Here is a 17,852-nt window from a genome sequence, read left to right as displayed (position 1 = left end):
TTTTTTTTTGGGGGGGGGGGGATTTTAAGTCCCCACACCATCAATTAGTGTTCCCCTTTACAAAATAATGATGCTACATGCCTCATATACCTTAAAAAAAAGTTTTTACAGCAATTTAAAGGCCACTTACGGTTTTTCTATCCGGATATCTGAATTTGCCCGGATATCCCAAATACTAGGGTCGGAAATCCGATTCGGATCAGAAAATTTTGAACTCGGATATCCGACCTGGATCAGATAGCGGGGTATCCGGATCCAAATCGGATCCGGACTTTGAAAAGGGGTATCCGAGCAGCACTGCTCAGGTGATAAAATTAAGGCTAACTCATTCAACAATGATAGGAACCAAATGTAAACATACAGGGACTGGGCACCTCTTCCAAATTTGTGCTATACTGTACTAATCCTTGGAGAGGGACTTCTGTACCAAACTATATCTGCTGCTGACCCCAATACAAAATGTCCCTCAAAAGGCGTATGATGGTACAACAGTTGCCTAACATCTTTGGCTAACCAAATTACGTGAGTAGTTACTAGTAACCCACTAAACCAACTACTTGTACTTAAAGAGGAACTGTAACCAAGGATTGAACTTAAAACGAAAAATTCAAGAGGTCCGCACACTCGAAGAATAAGCATCCAAGATTTATTCAAACATCGTGACAAAGTTCCATTCCAAAGACCAACGATTCGTTTCGGGGCCCCGTTAGGTCCCCTTTGTCAAGGCAACACGAACAGAATGGTGACTATGCTGCTATTGTGGCAAGAAGGCAATAGCAGCATAGGGGGCGATATATTGTGGCTGGGAACACGAAGAATCACTCGCATTCCCAGCCTGTCGGCAGCTGTCGCCGAACCCGGAGGTAGCCGCCGGCGGGGACAGGAAGATCGGTGCGAGGCTGCGAGGGCACCGGACAGCTGCAGGGGGCTGAGGGAAGCCCCAGGTGAGTAAAAATCATTTTTTTTATATTCACTTAAGTATCCCTTTAATATTGTGGTGAAACCCCTCCCAAAGTGTGACTTGGAGGTGTGATCCCACAGAGGACTGGGGATATGCTTGCAACTTTGCTGTGTGTGTGGTGGGGGGGGGGGGGGGGGATGTGAAGGGGGATATCCATGCAACTTTCCTAGGGGGTCATTAGTGGCAAATCTGGCTACTATACTGGGGGAGGGAGGAGGGAGGCACATCTGGCTACTATACTGGGGGGAGGGGGAGGGAAGCACATCTGGCTACTATACTGGGGGAGGAAAGCACATCTGGCTACTATACTGGGGGGAGGGAGGAGGGAAGCACATCTGGCTACTATACTGGGGGAGGGAAGCACATCTGGCTACTATACTGGGGGAGGGAAGCACATCTGGCTACTATACTGGGGGAGGGGGGAGGGAAGCACATCTGGCTACTATACTGGGGGAGGGAAGCACATCTGGCTACTATACTGGGGGGAGGGAGGAGGGAAGCACATCTGGCTACTATACTGGGGGAGGGAAGCACATTGGCTACTATACTGGGGGAGGGAAGCACATCTGGCTACTATACTGGGGGAGGGGGGAGGGAAGCACATCTGGCTACTATACTGGGGGAGGGAAGCACATCTGGCTACTATACTGGGGGGAGGGGGGAGGGAAGCACATCTGGCTACTATACTGGGAGAGGGAGGAGGGAAACACATCTGGCTACTATACTGGGGGTAGGGAGGTGCACATCTGGTTATTGTATAATACTGGGGCACATTTACTACCTATACTTGGGGGGAGGAAGCACTTGTTAATATTCACCTCTAGCACAATTATGTGTGGGACAGGGCACTGGACCCCAGATAAACATTTCCTGCTATGAGCACCCAGTCCACCTTCCTGGCTCCTTTAACCAGTTGTCAGGGGGCCCCACGGGTTACATTTTCCCCAGGGCCCCATTGTATCTAGAACCGGCTCTGTGGCCAAATAGCCACACCCACCAAGCTAAAATAGTGAAAGACTAGCTGGTACCTCCTTCTAGCTCCTGCCTCCTGTGACTGATGGTAGGATAGGGGGAGGAATTGAGTTTACAGACTAATATTGCTTCTAACCAAGCTGCATCTGACATTCCCACAGAAAGCAAATATGCAATAAAAAAAAAAGTAGCCCAGACTTAGGCTTTGAAATATGTAACTCTTTATTCTGTAGGTTAAATAGTTTGGTTGAAAAAAGACACCTGTCTATCAACTTCAACCATTCACAAACAAACAAAAAAAGATCACTGTCCCGAACCCGCTCATATCTGTGAGAATCCGCTCAGCTGCCTGCGCAGGCAGGCAGCCTTTTGACCATTGTTTAGGTTTGCTTGCTGCAGGACTCTGGAAAGGAGACCTTCTGTCAGTTGTGCAGCTTGTGTTGCTGAGGGATTTGCATACATTAGTCATGCAAATCCCTTACCTGCCTTCTTTTGATGACTGGCACTATAAAAGCATTCTGCTCCCAGAATGCTTTGCTGGACATTTCCCTTCCATGGTCTGTTCCTGATGGACACTGCTGGAGTGTCAGCCATGCTACTTCTCGTTGAAGATTAGTTTAGAGTTATTCGTGGGACTGCGCTAGGCAGATTCCCTAGTCTAGTTAGGATTGTATTATTTGTATTGCCTGTTCTGTCTGTCTGTGGGGTGTTAACCAGAGCAGTGGTTGCTACTGGTAGGCCCTTCTGTTCTGTTATTATCTTCTCTGGATCGCACTAGTCTCTTTGCGCTAGTGCTGTGGATCCTTCTGTTCTGTCTTCTGGGATCGCGCTAGCCACTTTTCGCTAGCGCTGGGGATCCTTCTGTTCTGTCTCCTGGGATCGCGCTGGCTACTTTTCGCTAGCGCTGGGGATCCTTCTGTTCTGTCTCCTGGGATCGCGCTGGCTACTTTTCGCTAGCGCTGGGGATCCTTCTGTTCTGTCTCCTGGGATCGCGCTAGCTACTTTTCGCTAGCGCTGGGGATCCTTCTGTTCTGTCTTCTGGGAGCTGGGGATCCTTCTGTCGCTTGTCCCTGTTTTCGTGTGTCTGTCTTGTCTGCTGCGCTTGCTGGAGGCTCGGTGAGGTAACCGTTAAGCAAGCGCTCGCGTCCTCTGTTTCATGTTTGTCTGTTAATGGTTAGTTAGGCGTGCTTGTCTCTATTGTGCTTATCACGTGGAGACCGCGCATAACCGCGTGCACTGTTGCGAATGAGTGCGGTGTTCGCGGTTAGCTAGCGTTTATTTTCCGTATCTCCTTATTGTATTATTTGCTGTGCCTTTGCTACTCTCGTGCTCCGCCTTGCTGTAACCTTGTGTCACGTCTGGCGATCGCACCTCTCGCGATCGCGTTCCTGCTTCTTATCTGCTGTGGTGTGTGCACAGTCGCGGGTTGGCGACTAATTTTATGCACACACACACAATCTGTCTCTGTGCTCACTCTCAATCGCTTCTCTTGTGATTGCGTTTCTTCCCTTCGTACAATTCCTGTCTGGCGTGTGTGGTAGGGCAGAGGAGCTGTTCCTCTGCACTCCACAGCTCCACCTGCCGACAGGAATTTCCCTCTGCAGGTGCATAGCACCTAGCCTGGGTGTCCTCAATTATACGCTTGTGGAGGAAATCCGCCGCGTCAGCGCACGTCTGGTGCGCTGACCACGGAGACGATTCCGCAATCGTTACAATATCCCATTTGATCCCGAATAAAAAACAGTTGGCCTTAAGAGGGGAAAAATTCAGACTCCATATGATTATCAGATAAATCCCTGGATCAACTCTGCCTGGTATTACCTAGCAATTATAGCCATGAATGTCCTTGATGCAAGGAAAGCATACAAGCCCTCTATAAACGCGGATATAGAATTTACTACCTTCTGTGGTAAGATATTCCAGATTTTAAATCTCTGTTACTGTAAAGAACCCCTTTCTAACTTGATGGCAAAAACAGTTTTCCTCTATACACAGATCATGTCCCCTTGTTCTGTATATAAGCCTAGGGACAAAAGGTTCATCTACCAAGCTTTTGTTTGCCCTCTGATATATTTATACATGTTAATAAGGACACCTCTCATTTTCAAGCTTAATAAGCTTGTCCAACTAAGTAAATTAAGTTGAGACCTTCCATCCCTCTGATTGATTTAGTTGCCCATCTTTGTACCATTTCTAGATCATCACTTTCCGTCCTTTTTGTATAGTGTGGTACCCAAAACTGTCTCCCTTACTCCAGTTATCTGGACTTCCCTTCCACAACTGATATTTACTATCTGTACCTTTCAAATGTGTATAGTTAAAGTGTACCTGTAAGGTAAAAAAAAGAGCAAAAGACAGATACTTACCTTAGTAGTGAGAAATAATCCAAAGACTTTCCCCATCCTCATCGCCCCCAACGATCTGGCGCTGGGACCCTCAAAACATATTCCACAAAAGTCCACACTTCCATCTGTGTATGACTGCGGCTGCACTGTGCAGGTGCAATGACGGCCTATGCCTGCTCAGTAGCACAGAATCGCTTAAGCATGGCTTTTTCCTACCTGCATGATGAACTCTGTGCTACCACACAGGCGAGAAGCATCATTGCATCTGCGCAGTGCAGCTGTGCTTGTACATGGGCGGGAGCACGACAATGAAGAAGAAGAGGGTCCTGACGAGCAGCAGTAAGCTGCAGGAGGATCAAAGAAGCCTCTGGATCATCCTGAGACTTTCCTCTTCAGAGGAAAGTAACTTTTGCCCTTTGTTGTCACAGGTTTGCTTTAAAGGGGCGCCTAGCAATTTTACCTACAGGTATACTTCTGACAGTAGGGTAGCGCACATTGAGCATTTAGCGTGACCATCATAAGCTAGGTAATGTGCACATTGCCAGGGTACAACTAGCTGCAACATGCGCCACCTGTCAGAAGTTTCAGGAAAAATTTCTGATCACCCTTTACCAATGTTTTGTGAATACACCTCAAGTCATGCTTTAAAATAGCTAAAATACTAATTGAACATTTATAAACAGTTTAAAATAAATCTCAGGATTTATACTCACATGGAGCTTTTTCCAGCCCCCTTGAGGCCGCTTGGCCCTGTGCCTTCTCCTTGGGCTGCTCCTGTCCCCTGCTGGATGGCCTGGTACTTTGGCTAAGTCGCGCTGTGTCGCGCATGCGCATCCCGGGCCTCCGCCAGAGTATCAGGCTGTCTCAGGTACACTTAAACTCTAAGGCTCCCTGCACACTGCATCCGATTCCGATTATTAATTGGTTTTTACATCCAATGCCGATTTTTAATCGTTACTGCATGCTGCGTTTTTTCCTCCGTTTTTCTGTTGATTGCATTCAGAGAAAATCGGAATTGAAAATCCAAATCGCAAAATGGATTTGCAGTGTGCAGGGAGCCTCACGGTTAAAGGGGAACTGAAGTAAGAGGTATACGGAGGCTGCCATATTTATTTACCTGTGCACCGGATTCATACAATTTTTGCCATATTTATTTCCTTTTAATCAATACCAGTTGCCTGGAAGCCCTGCTGGTCTATTTCTCTGCAGTAGTATCTGAATAACACCAGAAACAAGCATGCAGCTAGTCTTGTCAGATCAGACTTTAAAGTCTGAAACACCTAATCTGCTGCATGCTTGTTTAGGGGCTATGGCTAATAGTATTAGAGGCAGAGGATCGGCAGGGCTGCCAGGCAACTGGTATTGTTTAACAGGAAATAAACATGGCAGCCTCCATATACCTCTCTCTTCAGTTCCCCTTTAATTTACGAATCTTCATAAATTCCTGTGCGACCGAAGAAAGATACATGTGACAGCAGGGAACAGATGAAAAGTTAAATAGTTTGAGATGTGGCTGTGTGAATTCTAAATATTATCATTCATTTGAAAGTCAAAACTTTAAAGTAAGTTTTTTGCTTATCTTGTCAGTTTATTTTCACATCAGGTTTGCTTTAAAGAGACAAATTGGACATAAGGATTTATACTTACTTGGGGCTTCCTCCAGCTCCCTGAATGCCGTCTGCTTGATTGCTGTCCTTTTGTTCTCCTACGTTCTCCCGCAGTGGAGTCCGAGATCCAGTCCAGTCGCACTCCACTGCGCATGTGCGGTTCCAGGATGACGATTGCGCAGACAACCGACAGGTTGCTGGAGGAAGCCCCAGGTAAGTATAAATACTTATGTCATATTTGTCTTGGGTTTTCATTAAGAACTTGTGAGCTGCATTGCATCTTGTGTGAGAACAGATCCTAGATGGAATCCAAGCTCCAGCAGTCCCAGCAGATTGGCTCACATACGTTTTATTCTTCCAGATTTATTTGATTAATTTGCAAGAAAGCAAATGTGTTTTGATTTGAAAGATGTCAACTTAATTTGTAATTAATGGAAGACGCTGCTCACAGAGCATCAAACTCGGGCAAACATACAAGAGGAAACAAGAGATGACACAACAACACAAAGTGTTCATAACTGACAACGAGTGTGTTGATATAATCTGATGGCCCAACCTCCTGTTTCAATCAATCTGCTCCAGAATCACCATAACTTGCTCTAATTCCACCACAATCTGTGCAAGAACATTACAATCATCTGAGGCAGCACGCGGTATTCTAGGCTCAGCTTTTTGCTACTGCCAATGCGAACATGTAAAATCTTGAGCCACCATATACAGTGCATCCCCAGAGGCTGTCAACCTTCTTATCTGTACCCCACAAACTTTAAAGTGTACCTGTAGGGAAAACAGTGCCCCAAATGGGTACTCACCTAAACAGAGGGAACCCTCTGGATAATCCAGAGGCTTCCCCTTCCTCCTCCACTGGCCCATTCCATCACCATTTCCTCCGCAAAACAGTCGACATTCGACAAGCCCTTGTCGATAGCTTGCGCTTGCACAGTAACACAAACTTTATTGAGCTCAGCTTTTTCTACTGAAACCTGACCAGGTCCATGCTATGGCACAGCTCAGTGCGGCGAGCTTCGAGAGGACAAAGGGCTGGGAAGGCAAGGTGGAGAACCACAGGCTTCCTTCTCCTAAATATCTAACTTTTTGTTTATAAAACTTACAGGTTTACTTTAAAGGGACACTGAAGCAAATCTGGAAAAAAAACAGATATTTACCTAAGGGGCGGGAAAGGCTCTGAGTCCTAAAGAGCCTTCTCTTTCCTCTCCTGATCCCCTCGTTCCAGCGCTGGTTCCCCTGTTCACAGTCTTCGATCCATCAGTCAAAGACTGCTCTTTACCTCTGCGGAAGCTTCAGAATTTTTCATGAGTTCCGTACTGCGGATGCGCGAGCATGTTCGCGAGGTGTAGTCGCTCATGCGCATGTACGGAGCCGCCGGTCTTCGGGAGTACTTGGTCTCTCAAAGACTTCCAAAGCCTTCTGCAGCAGGAGATTTCAACAGGGGAGCCAGTGCTGGAACGAGGGGAACATGAGAGGAACAGGAAGAGCCTTCCCTCTCCTTAGGTATGTTTTTTTCAGATTCACTTCAGGCTTCCTTTAAAGCTTGCGTTTTAATGTATACTGTGTGGAGTATAATGCACAGAGTTTTGTGCTTTGCATGTAAACCAGTTTTGTATCATTCTTTTTTTATTACGTCCCTGGCTGGTTTTGCAATGCTGGCTTCCTGTGTCGATGTCTGATGCAACTTCACTGAACTGAATAGCAGTCTGTGTTCTGTCCAAACTCCAAACCCTGTTCCATAATCATCCACATGAGGTTGTCGGGCTGGTATTGGGGGAGCACTAGCTAGAGCCGACGCTTCCCAATTCCATCCTGTCCTCAACAGGGCCGGATTTGTACTCTTTACCGCCCAAGGCCACTGTCACCAGCTGCCCCTCTTCAGTATAGATAGCGAGATGCCCCCTCCCCCTTTCCTCTATTATAGGTAATCTGATGACCCCCCAATATAGGTAGCCAGATGGTCCCTCTTCCTTTCCCTCCAGTATAGGTATCCAGATGACTCCCTTAAGCCCTCCTTTTCCAACCCCAGCACCTTTCAGTATAGATAGCCAGCTCACCTTCACACTGCAGCAGCCATCAGTGTCACTAATTTCTCTGCTTGTCTCCAGTGCAGAAGGTTCCTCTTCCTTTCAGTCTCCAATGCTGACCAAGTCCATAGCCGCCAGCAGGGGAGGACTGGGACCTTTTGGCCTGGGGGGACAACACAAACTAGAGGCCCGTTTCACGGCATCCCCAGCCCAAAGCCATATCTTTCTTGTGTGCAAATCTTCAAATTGTGATGACTAACAGCCACACACACACACACATACACACACACACTATGTACCTGATGCCTAACCCCATTTCTCCGCACAATCTACCTGTCTGTCTCTGATGCCTAACCTTAAAGGAGTTATCAGGCTTTTTTTTTTTTTTTTATGAAAATAAGTGCTACTTACCCAGGGCTCGTCCAACCCCAAGCTCCCAGCATGTCCCTTGCCGCAGCTCTGCAGTCAGCTGTTCGCTGCCACTGCCTCCCAGCCCCCGGCGATGACGTCAGGCCGATTGCGCCTGTGCGAGCGGCGCTGTCAATCACCGCCACATGGACCAGAGCGTACTGTGCAGACGCAGAACTACTGCGCCTGTGCAGTACACTCCGGTCCACGTGGCGGTGATTGACAGTGCTGCTCGCACAGGCGCAGTACAGGCCGACATCCAGGTCGGACTGGTGCCATCGCCGGGGACTGGGAGGCAGCAGCAGCGAATGGCTGACTGCAGAGCTGCGGCGAGGGACATGCTGGGAGCGTGGGGCTGGAGGAAGCCCCGGGTAAGTAGCACTTATGTCATTAAAAATGCCTGATAACTCCTTTAAACAACCCCCCCCACACACACACACACACAAACCTACCTACCTGGTAATGCCTAACCCCACTCCTGCCCACCCACCATACAAACTACTTGTCTGACACCTACCCCATCCCCCCCCCCTCCAACTACCTGTTTGACAGTGCCTAACTGCCTGCCTCCCCCCTCCCCTGCCGCCAGTCACACCACAAGAAGAAAAAAGTTCCCCCTCAGGCCAGGGTCAGAATGGGGTAGATTATCACACAAAAAAAAACTCAGAGGGCACTGGCCTGGGCAGAGAATTGAATTTGACAGCAGTAGCAGGCATGCAGCAAAGTGTGAGTAACTCAGTGACAAGAAGGGAGAAGAAGTACAGAAACAAAATTTATAAAAACCACCTTCTCCTCTGGCAACCTGGACCCGACCTCCTCTATCCTCCTGTCTCCTCAGTCCTATCCTACACCTCCTCCTTCTCCACAGCAGCAATCAGCTATAGGTGGCATCTCCGACTCCCAGCCTCCAGAGTGTCCAACTCCTCCAGCCAGGACAGCCAGCCAGCCACTCGTAGCCGCAGCTCCAGCCCCCCCAGCACAGAAAGCTGAAGAGTGAGACAGCTCACTCCGACGACACCTCAGGCACAGCAGCACAGGGGAGGACTGAGTCCGACTCCTTCAGCCAGCCACTCGTACCCACAGCTCCAGGCCCCCAGCCCCCCCAGCACAGAAAGCTGAAGAGTGAGACAGCTCACTCCGATGACACCGCAGGCACAGCAGCACGTTGCGGGCGGCAATGGCTCCAGGCGGGGGGTGGAGTCAAGCAGGGTCAACCCACCGGGCCGGAGAGGACCTAAGCTATTTGTGTCCTTGTGCCGCTCACATCCACGCACAAGGGCACACCACGGCCGGCCGCCTCAGCCCCTTCTCTGATTGGATACTTCAACTTGCCGGGAAATATCGCGCGAGGTTGCGATCCCAACTGCGAACCTGTCACCTGTTGTATGTCTGCGGCCGCTGCGTATAGCAGCAGCTGGCCCTAATTACTTAAGATTCGGGCGGCCCGGGGGGCAGTTGCCCCCCGTCCCCCTGGGCCAGTCCTCCCCTGGCCGCCAGCCACAATGCAAACGTGCACAGAGAGCAAGGTGGCTGCTGCACAGGCGGCTAGCAGCAGAGTACTGCAGTCAGGTGCTCGCCTGATCTCCCTGCATTGCAGCATTTGCAAGCTTCCATATGCTGCACAAGTTTAGCCTGCTGCTTTGGTGCCCCTGCTCCTGTGGTGCCCTAGGTTGGCCTTGGCCTAAATCCGGCCCTGGTCCTCAACAAGAGGGAAGAAAGGGAAGGGGACAGGTGATGGCGATGTGCATAGGCAGAAGGTCCCATTCTGCTGGCAACTCAGTCTTTTGCTTCTGGGTCATAGGACTGACTTTTTAAAAGGGAATTTTTCTGGAACAGCGTCATCAAATATTAAAACTGAGGAGGGTGAGCTGGGGTTTTAACATTGTCTCTAAAATGTGTGCATTCTCAAAATGTATTTATTTACAGGAGCAAACTAAGGATTTTCAAGGAGGGGGGGGGGGGGGGATTCCTGAAAGGTCTCCCTCAGCCACGCACAATACAGTATAATAATAAGGTAGGACATCATGCTGGGTACACATAATGCAATTTCCCAACCGACAACGGGATCGATCAGGAGCAATTCGATACAGATAACAATGAGGACAGCCAACATTGCTAATGAAGGGGAAAGTGAATAATTCACACAGCAGGGCACAGGGCGGTGCTCATACCTGACTCAGAGCTGTTCCATGCTCTGTACACACGCTACTGCTACACGTTCTGTATACACGCTGCTGCTCCATGCTCTGTACACACTCTGCTGCTCTATGCTCTGTACACACACTGCTGCTCCATCTAAAGTCAACTGTAGCAGGGAAAGAAAGAGGGCAGTTCTGTGAGCTGCAGGATGCCTGCAGACATTCTGGTGTCTCAACTTTTGCCTGGCCCCAGACATTGCACTGGCCTGGTCTGAGGGGGGATTGCTAGTATCCTAAGAGCAATCCAGCTGTAAAATGGGCATGGCCACACACCAGAATGTGGGAGTGGTCATAGGTGGAGCCAAATTTACATGAACTTAACAGCGGTCTAAGTAGGCCTGCCCAGCAAAATGTTGTATGAAGCCCCCTCTCTATTAATACACACATACACACACAAAAATGCAGCATATCACGTAAATAGGCAGTGTCACTTAAATATAACTAGGCAGAGTTACCAGGCTTCTGTGTTGGTTGGTCTGACTTTCTGCTGGGTGGGCCGGCCTGCTGCCAGGTTATCTGGCAGTTCCCCCATAGCATTCCCTGACCTTCTAGTGGACCCCCTCCCATGCTCCCATGGGCCTTCCATTGTGGCACCACAACTCCCATAGAAGAACCACAGCTCCCTGCATGCCCCCATAAAGGCATCACAGTGCCCAGCATGGCACCACAGCAACCAGTATACCTAGAGGCACCACAGCACCCAACATAGCCTTGATTGATGCACCACAGCTCCCAGCATGCTTGCCATTGATGCATCACAGCTGACTCTGCCTGGGGGATATTCAGGGCACCCCAGAATAGATCCAGGGCACATGCCACTAATCTTTGGAGCTAGCCATGCCCCTGCTATTGCACTCCCCAAAGTTCCTGATGGCCACCAACTCATTAAACAAGTATAGCCACCTTCAACCCTTTTCTCCCCTTAACAAGTGTGGCCACCATAAGAAGTGGATGACACTGAGGTTTTTGGCATTGCTTGAGTCAGTGGAGCAGAGGAAGGAATATTGGTATGGTATTGGTGGTATTGGAGTGCAGAAGACACATAGATATTGGGTGGGGCCCAAGATTTTGTCCTACAGGTGTTCATTCTACATGATGTCTGAGCATCATGCAGGACTCAGCCTGCTATATCCTACACGGCTGGTTCCTTACAAGGAACTGTACTATTATGGAGGGGAGTTGGATATTTTCTAGAATAGTTCAAACAAAAATGTACACTTATTAATTTTATTTGTATTCTGAAATGAGAACCCAAGAGCCAGTATTTTGAGACCAGGTCCCCAGCGTGGTCTCGGCATGGTCTCGAAACATTGGCTCTTGGTTTCTCATTACTGAATATGAATACAGTTTATGTTAGTGTTTGTTGATTTATGAATTGTTCATGGTTGGAGGCCTCACTCATTCCTCCTGATTTCCCTGAGCACTCCAACACATGTACGGTAGCCTTAGCAATAGTAAGTGCGAGGCATAGCTCTTGAATAACAGCTTTTCTAGAATAAGAAAACCCTCTGGATCAACAGGGATATGTGAGGGAGCAGGCTGGTGTTGTACTTTGTTCTCTGGTTGAACTCGATGGGCGTATGTCTTTTTTCAACCCAAATAACTATCTAACTATAAACCAAGGAAGAAGTCTTAATAAGAGAACTTGCTGATGATTACAATTCCTCTCTGAGGACGTTTTTAAATCCCTCATTGAGTAAGGGGGCTTCAGGAAAATGTACTTAGTGCATGGAAGAGACCTGCCTCCAGTGGTGATCTGGACGGTTATCTGACTTTGGAGTAGCTATTCCAGGTTCTGCACTGGGGCCTCATAGGTTTTACATGCACTACCAGCCTATTTGTTCTTCTGATTCTGCCTCCAGTTTTACAAGACTCTTCATCAGACTCCTACTCTGCACCAGAACATTTGTTCTCAACATCAGCCACTCAAAGCATATGTGAATCGAGCTGGAAAAAACTCACCTATGCAGAAGGAAGGTTCTGGATCCCACAGAGCCTTGTCCTCTCTTTGTGCCCTTGTTCCACCAGTGTCCCACATTCTGCCCCTTCAAGAGTCCTCGCCTCTTTGGGAATCCTCAGAAAGGCTTCATAAGCACTTGCATCCCTGACTGTTGTGTGTGCATTACGGATGTGCTTGTCTTTGGAAGTATTTAAGTAGTCCCAAAGGCTGCCCAAGAAGGGCTGAAGATGTAGTCAACCAAGCTAGTCGAAGAACTTTACTTGGACCCGGCAGTAGAACGAGGGGACAGAGAAAGGACCAGGAATGTTTTATGGGATCCAGAGCATTCTGTGTACATAGGTGAGTATCATTCATTCATTTTTGCAGCTCACTTCAGTATTACCAGTCATTTATAAGTGGGGTTACTGCTTACCATGGGAGAAGGATGTTGCAGCCATTTGATCTGTTTTGTAGATTAATGGAAACCCACCTTGTGAGAAATACAAGTAGAGTCACTGGCTTCAGAGGCATACAGAGATAATTTGCATATTTAGCAGTGTGCATTGTGGGTAACCACAGTTACACACCTAAATCCGAATTACTGTAAGTACCTTCTGTTTTAAGAAGGCAAACCACACTAAGCATTGCTTGTTTAGTAGGAGGGCTTTTCAGTCTCTTTAGTCCCCTATACTTTCCTAGTGGTTTTGGGTCACCCCGAGTTGCTTGGTGGTTACTCTGTTGTCCATCTAAAGGGGAGCTGTCAGCCATACTATCTCAGAAAAAAAATACATATATAAGCAGATAAATACTTGCTCTACTTACATAACATGTGTATTACACCATCCACGTTTTGATTTTAGTGACTTTTCTATAGCAAAAAAAGAGAAAATCTTTCTTAGCATTCTCCATTTTAACTGTGTCTATCTTGAAGCCAATCCTGATGTCATTTCCTCCCTTACTCTCCTCTGCCTGATTGTGTATGCATTGCCCGGCCTCCTCCCAGTCTTCAGGCACTCTCACCCAGCTCTGCAATAGAAAGTGCATTGTCTCAGCATGAGAAATATTAACCAATCAGAGAGGTACAGAGGTGTGGGAGGGGAAAACAGGAGGGAAAGAGGCTTCAGCCAATCAGGCTGCATTAGTTAAGTCTGAGGTGAAAGTAGAGAAGCAAAAAAGGACAACCCAGCATGCCCTGCAACTTCCTTTGTGCGGCAATGTACCAAATAAGAGTCAGGTATACTGGGGAATGATCATTTACCAACATATGCCTGGTTAACATACTTATTACTTGTTTACCAGATAAAAATAAAGAATTGATTTTTGATTTTGTGCCCCACAGTTACACTTTAAGGCCCCGTTTACACTTAATCAGTTGCTCTCAGTTATAACTGAAAGGTCAACTGATTTTCAAAGTAAGTCCCATGTTTTCCTATGGCACCTTTCACACTTAACGCGTTTTAACTGAAATCTTTTTCACAATGCACTGCTATGGAGGAGAAAAAAAACAACGCGTACCAACTGATTAAGTGTAAATGGGGTTTTAGCTCCATAGTTTAACAGTCCTAAAACATAAGACTCTCTCAGGCTTGGTGTGGCATAGAGTGCCTGGACCCAGGGGCGTAACTAGGAGCCATCGGGCCCCACTGCAGAGATTCTGACGGCCCCCCCCCCCCCCCGGGGCCCGCTCAGGACCATTTTGGGGGGCTGGAGGGGACGCAGCATGAGGGGAAAGCCATGGCCACACTGTTCCTTCCTCTGCTCCCCCTCCCTCAACTCGGGCTCTCCCCTCTGCGCTCCCCTCCAGCTTAAATTAGTGTCTGGGGGGCGGGCAGATACATACCTTCCTTGTGTTCCACCGCAGATACTCCTCGCTCTAGTGTCTGACGCTACTTCTTGTTTATACAGGAAGTGACATCAGACGGTAGAAACAGCATCATTCCCGGTGGAACGCAAGGAAGGTATGTATCTGCCCGCTGCCCGCCGCTGCCCAGACAGTAATTTGAACTGGAGGGGAGCACAGAGGGGAGAGCCTGAGGTGAGGGAGGGGGGGGGGGGCGTACCCCTCCACGCCGAGTGTGGCCATGGCTTTTCTCTCATGCTGCGTCCCCTCCAGCCCGTCAAAACGGCCCTGAGCAAGACCCAGGGGGGGCCCGAGAACCCCCATGGGAGCAGGGGCTGCAGGCCCTATTGTTACGCCCATGCCTGGACCTCTAGATAAGCAGGCCAGCTGTTCTGGAGTATGTCCGCTCTGTCTATGGCACAACAATGATAGGGTGCTGATGGACTAATATCTAGGTCACAGCCATTACACAGCAGCTGGACAGCCAGTCAGTCTTTTGTAATAAGGCTCTGTTTTCCCATTTTCATAATCTATATTTGTATGAGTCTCTGCTGGAAGACAGACACTGCGGTTGCTATGTAATTAGTTCTTTAAATGCCAGTTACCAATCATGTAAATGGCTGTAGCACAACTCAGCGGCAGTTATTCTTGTACTATCATTTGGAAAAATCTCATTTACTTTCTCTGACTAGGAGCAATTTGCTGTGGATAATGTTTTCCTGCGTCAATGTACCGCGCTGTGCCTCCATCAGCTGTATAGTGAAACATACATGGGAAGAGGAAGCAGGAAATGCAGAAGTATGTCTGCACATAGTAAATGTGAGCCAAAGGATTCTGGGTAATCTGATCTGAACAGTTTAATGGGGGTAGGCATCTATAGGAGGCCTTTTAGTCTTTTGTCCAAAAAGAGAAACATTTCTGTGGAACTGAATATTGCTAAAAAACAAACCGTTTCACTTACCTGGGGCTTCCTCAAGCCCCCAGCAGCCGTCCTGTCCCATGCCGGTCCTGCACAGTTCTCCGTTCCACTGGCTCATTTAGCCGGGGGTTACCGATGTATGGAATACCCCCTTGAGACTCCTGTACCTTTAAAAAAAAATCCCTGAAATTGCTAAAGCGGGCAAGCTGGTAAATATACAGAGGCTTGCCTCCTGCAGGGTCTGTGGGAAAAACTCAGCTCTCTCTCTCCATTGTAAAGACTGCATCTGCACAGCTACATAAGGTATTTCACAGGTTGAAAAGTTTTTGACAGTCCCTAGACTCCAGGAGGGCTGATTACTGACTTGTGTGAGAGGCTGGCAGGGACAGGAGACACATTACAGGCAAGTAGCCGCTGTGTGATGTGGGACTGCAATACAGATACGCTCTCTGCTCTATCTTAGACTCTTCACTCCTCCTCTCTCCCTCATTCATCCTTGTTTTCCCCCTTTCCCTAATTCTGGTTGGATGTGTCAGTGCTGCCATGTATTCCACCTTTGTGACAAAAACTGTGTCTTCTGATATGAACATTAAATGTGGAGATATGTTTGCTTTCTATGCTGTGTTGTAAATGTAGGTGTTAAAAGGCCCATCACAACTTCAAAGGTTTGGTTTGTCTATTCATTGCTGAAGATACTATTTAGATAGCAGATGGTATTGGTATTGCTTTAGGGCTCATTCACACTATGTGCGGTGAGTCATGACAGACAGCACCACACATATGGTTCGATGCACATTCTTGAATATTGTTCACAATAAAGCTAATTTTTGATACTGGCAAGTGAGGCCTGGTTTAACTTTTCTAGGATATGGTGGTTGTAGTAGCACCACACATAATGCCAGCAATGCAGGTAGCATGAAAGTCTATAGACTTCCATGTTACCATTTACTACAGTTTGTGTTCCCGTGTGCTGCGATTTAACTTAGCCGGGAACATCATCGCACACGACGTATGCATTGTCATTCTTTTTTTTTTTTAATAAAATGGAAGCTGCTGACCTATGCGATTTAGCACATTGCAATGCATGTATGAAATTGCGTTCATGCATGCGTTGCCTTGTGTGAATGAGCCCTTTGTATCTCTTTGAAAGTTTTGTAAAAACTGGGTACTAGCTGTTCCTTTTACAGAGGAACAGGTTTTTTGGTGCCAAATTCTTTTGTCCCTTTTCAAGCCTTGGAACTGATGTATTGATCTACATACTGACAATATATGTACCCTTCTACTGAAATTGGTTTGTGAGACTTGAAATTTGTTTCTATCCTGAATTGATCTGTAGTTTATTTACAGATGCTAATATTATTATTATTTAGTTTTTATATAGCGCCAACATCTTCCGCAGACGCATATATCCCTGCATCATATGGCTATAGCTTGCGCTATTTGACACTATGTGGCATATTCCACTGAATTGTCCAAACTAAGTCTATCTCCTGTTTCTCTCTTGGGGAGTTGTTCCAGCGCTGTCCCCTGTTCAAATTTTCTGCTTCCAGAAGCCCTCAGAAACACTCGTGTCCTTCAGTACTTCCAAAGATAGGCAGCTCCGTAATACGCCAGCGCACTTTTGTGCATGGGCAGTATGGAGCCACCTGTCTACGGAAGCACTCAGGGACATAAGTGCTTCTGGACCTTTCAGTAATCCCACCCTTAAAAATCCTGCGTTTGCCCCGGCGTTCTGCCGCCGCCAGCTAGTTTTGTTACTGTCGACTTGTAAGTTGACAGGAACTGCGCCTGCGTGCCCTGGGCCAAATGTTGCTTTCTTTGTGTTCCCGCCCGCTATAGAGTCCTGCGCTATTAGAGTAGGATGCTATTGCATGCTGGAATGTGCGGAAAGCTACGCATAGCCTAGGGCGTGCAGGTGCAGTTGCCTGAAACTAGCTGGAGGCGGGAGAACGGAGGAGCATGCAGGACCGGCACAGGACAAGACGGCTGCTGGGGGCTTGGGGAAGCCCCAGGTAAGTGAAACTGTTTTTTTTTTTTTTTTTTTTGCAATATTCAGTTCCGCTTTAAGGAGGGGGTTGTTAGAGTTAGGCGCCACCAGGGGAGTGGTTAGTATTAGGCACCATCAGGGGAGGGTTCTGTGTGAGAGTAGGGTTGGGTTAAGCTGTATTGTTGAGTTACGTAACGATTTTTAACTTTAATATATTTTCGTTATTATCTCCCGTCTGTTTTAAAACGATATTTATTGTTAACCACATTCAATAACTATATTTATAATGATTAAGATTTCGTTATCCATCGGCCCTATTTCGTTATCCAACCGGGCCCTTTTTTCCTGGCGCCCTTTTTTCATGCATGCTTTTTATCACTTTCATTTTATGAAATGCTGTGGCTGGATTCCTGGAAGTTCTGACCCCACTGGGGCATCCCCGACATTCCCATTGATGAGCCATTCTTGTGTGCAGCTTCTGTTATTTTCCTCTCATACTGAACCCTGTGGAGGGGAATTTTGTTCTTAGCATCACGTAGGTCACATCAGATGATGCACAGGAGAACTCGTCTAGTATGTGATAATATTGTTGTAAATTCTGTACCTGTATTTGGTGCATGCAGAAGACATTTAAGCAGGT

The sequence above is a fragment of the Hyperolius riggenbachi genome, chromosome 6 (assembly GCF_040937935.1).
Source record: "Hyperolius riggenbachi isolate aHypRig1 chromosome 6, aHypRig1.pri, whole genome shotgun sequence".
NCBI classification, from domain to species: domain Eukaryota; kingdom Metazoa; phylum Chordata; class Amphibia; order Anura; family Hyperoliidae; genus Hyperolius; species Hyperolius riggenbachi.
The sequence above is the reverse complement of the archived record's forward strand: the minus strand, read 5'-3'. Positions refer to the sequence as shown.